We start from the raw sequence: 2,922 nt of genomic DNA, 5'->3' as shown, positions 1-2,922 counted from the left end.
ATACACCAAGCAAGACAGAATTCACTGGCAGGGTACAGCCGTTTTCATAAGCTCTCACCTTAGTGTTACCTATAATTGTCATGGATTCCTTTAAAAAAAAAAACATATTTATTTACTTGAAAGTTTTTTTTTTTTTTTCCCCTGTCCTGGAACTCACTCTGTAAACCAGGCTGGCCTTGAACTCACAGAGATCCCCCTGCCTCTTCCTTCTGAGTGCTGAGATATAAGGCATGTGCCACCACTGCCCAGCTACTCAAAAAATTTTAAAAACAATTAATTTTATGTACATGTGAACGTGTATATGGGTGTGTGGTGCTCAGAGGAGAATTTTTGGGAATTGGTTCCTTCCTTCCACCATGTGGGTCCAGGGGATCAAATTTGGGTTGTCAGATTGGCAGCAAACCACTTCACTAGCGGAACCATCTTGCTGGTCCTGTATTCCTTTTATATACTGTGACTTAGAGCAGCGGTTCTCAACCTTCCTAATACTATGACCCTTTAATACAGTTCCTCATGTTGTGGTGACTCCCAACCATAAAATTATTTTGCTACTGTTATAAATCATAATGCAAATATCTTTGGAGATAGAGATTTGTCAAAGAGGTTGTGACCCACAGGCTGAGAACCACTGATTTAGAGTCTTTTATTCATTTCTATGATTAATTAGCAGGACTTAAGACTCCAGAAACACAGCATGCTTAGATATGTACAGGAAATAAAAGAATGCTTTGGATGGTGATATAATGGGTAATTTTGACTAGCTAGCCTCAGTACCCACCCTAGCCTTTTTTTTTTTTTTTTTTTTTTTTTTTTAAACTTTTTGATATAGAGTCATTTTAAAGTTGTTCTGGCAGGATTTGAACTTGTGATCCTCCTGCTTTGGCTTTCCTTCGGCTGGAAAGAGTGAATTGACTCCTACAAGTTGTCCTCTGACCTCCACATGCACACCATGTCTGTGCCCATACACATACACACAAATAATGAACAAGATAAATATAACAAAAGCATCCATATCTGGGGGCTGAAGAGATGGCTCAGTGGTTAAGAGTGCTCATTGCTCTTCCAGAGGACCCTGGTTCGATTCCCAGCACCCACATGGTGATTTACGGTTGTCTGTGACTCCAGTTCCAGGGCATCTGACACCCTCACACAGATATATATATATACCGGCAAAACACCAATGAGCATGAAATAAAAACAGATGTCCATATCCATATCCTAGTGTATGAGCCTGGGAACATGGCAAGGAGTTAAGGCCACAGATGGACTAACTTAATAGGCTGCCAGTAGAAAGACAGACAAATCATATACCGTTATCCTGGTGGGCTCAGTGTAATTACAAACAGCATGGACATTAGATTAAGCAATGTTTGAGTGAGACAATGTGAGGGGACAGGCCACGAACTCGCCTTTGCTAGCCTGAAAGATACAGAAAGATCAGGAGCCACATAACACTGAAGGCTTCTAGACGAGGGCAAGGCAGGGACAGGACACTTTGCAGAATTTCTAAGAGTGCAGCCTTAACGTTTTGGCTTAGTCCAGTGAGACCCACTTCAAACTTCTGAGCTCTGGTACAGCCGATAACAGCCTGTGCTTATACCGTGCAACAGTAAAAAAAAAAAAAAGAGACAGAAGATCTACGAATGAACTGTCAGTCGGAGTGAAACACCCTTCCTTTGAACATCCTTTCGCCCCATCTCAGCAAAGCTACCTCTGCAGACTGAGCCAAGACGTGCAGACAGACAGGTGTATTTGGTGTGTATACAAGGCTACCTACCCTCCCCCACAGAATAAGCAACACAGTATAAAGAATGGGAGAGAAATTTTTACCAGCTATCCATTTGACAGAAGAGTGACATCTAGAATAGACAAAGAACTAAACCAAACAAGAAAAGAAAAAGCCAATTTAAAAAAAAAAAAGCCAGTCAAAGAACAGGACAGAGAGCTCTCCAAACAAATTACCAATAAACATTTAAGGGTTCATTATCCTTAGCCATCATGGAAATATGAATTGAAGCCATTTTGTGATTCCCTCTTACTTCTGTCAGAGTGGCTAACATGTTGGATACAGTAGTTACAAAAGATCTGATTAAAATGGAATTTCTAAATAATTCCAATTCCTCGAATGATTTTTTAAAGACAGGGTCTCTCCATGTAGTCCTGTCTGGCTTGGAATTCACTTTGTAGACCACCTTAGCATTCAATTTACACCCACTTCTGCACCACACTCAGGTCACCTTGATTTTTATTTTTAAATAATACAAGGGAGAGTGTGAACTCAGTCCCTCACTACCACAAATTATGCAGTCGAGTTTCCTGCATTTCGGGAAATCGCAGGGGTCAGCACATCTGGAGTGCAATGGAGAAGCTTGCCCTGGAAAAATCACCTTCCTGATCATGGTATCTCCCCTGCCAGGTAAGTATCACCTTGATTTTTGGAGCAGGGTCTCTCACTGGGAACTATACTGGCTGAAGGGACCCTAATCCACTGGAGCATGTGGCTCTGGCAGGCCTTGTCTTTTTCCCCAGTTCTGTCTGTCTTGCTAAAAACTGTTAGATTACATTCCTAAAGCTAGCCATCATTTGGCCACTTCCTCCTCCTGAGGCTGACTGTCAAGGTCCAGTCATCAAAGTATTGAAGTCCATCAATCAAAAGCCCCCTTTGGCTCACCTAATTAACATGCCCTGTCAAAATATACCACATATCCTAGCCGATTCTAACATAGGCCTACACTTCTTTCTTTTTCTACAAGGTTTTTCTGCCCGAGTCAGAAAGCAGCCACTTTTAACTTTTCCTCCCCGCTTAAGGAAGGATCTCTCTGTGAAAACAGGTGTGGTTTGTGCCTAATCCGGGGTCAGAGAGGGAAGGGGTCTCCTTTAAGCCCCACCTTGTAGGTTTAAGGTATAAAACTAGAATGCAAA

At 41.9% G+C, this 2,922-nt stretch overlaps 1 non-coding gene across 1 annotated transcript; it reads right to left on the bottom strand.

The window, feature by feature from the left end:
- Positions 1 to 2,261: 2,261 nt before the first annotated feature.
- LOC131901542 (U1 spliceosomal RNA) lies at positions 2,262 to 2,424 on the bottom strand. Its single transcript, XR_009376768.1, has one exon. It is a non-coding gene; the product is annotated as a U1 spliceosomal RNA (small nuclear RNA).
- Positions 2,425 to 2,922: the final 498 nt, after the last annotated feature.

Source organism: Peromyscus eremicus, unplaced genomic scaffold (assembly GCF_949786415.1).
Source record: "Peromyscus eremicus unplaced genomic scaffold, PerEre_H2_v1 PerEre#2#unplaced_106, whole genome shotgun sequence".
Classification (NCBI taxonomy): Eukaryota; Metazoa; Chordata; class Mammalia; order Rodentia; family Cricetidae; genus Peromyscus; species Peromyscus eremicus.
This window is presented reverse-complemented; position numbering and strand designations above follow the sequence as displayed.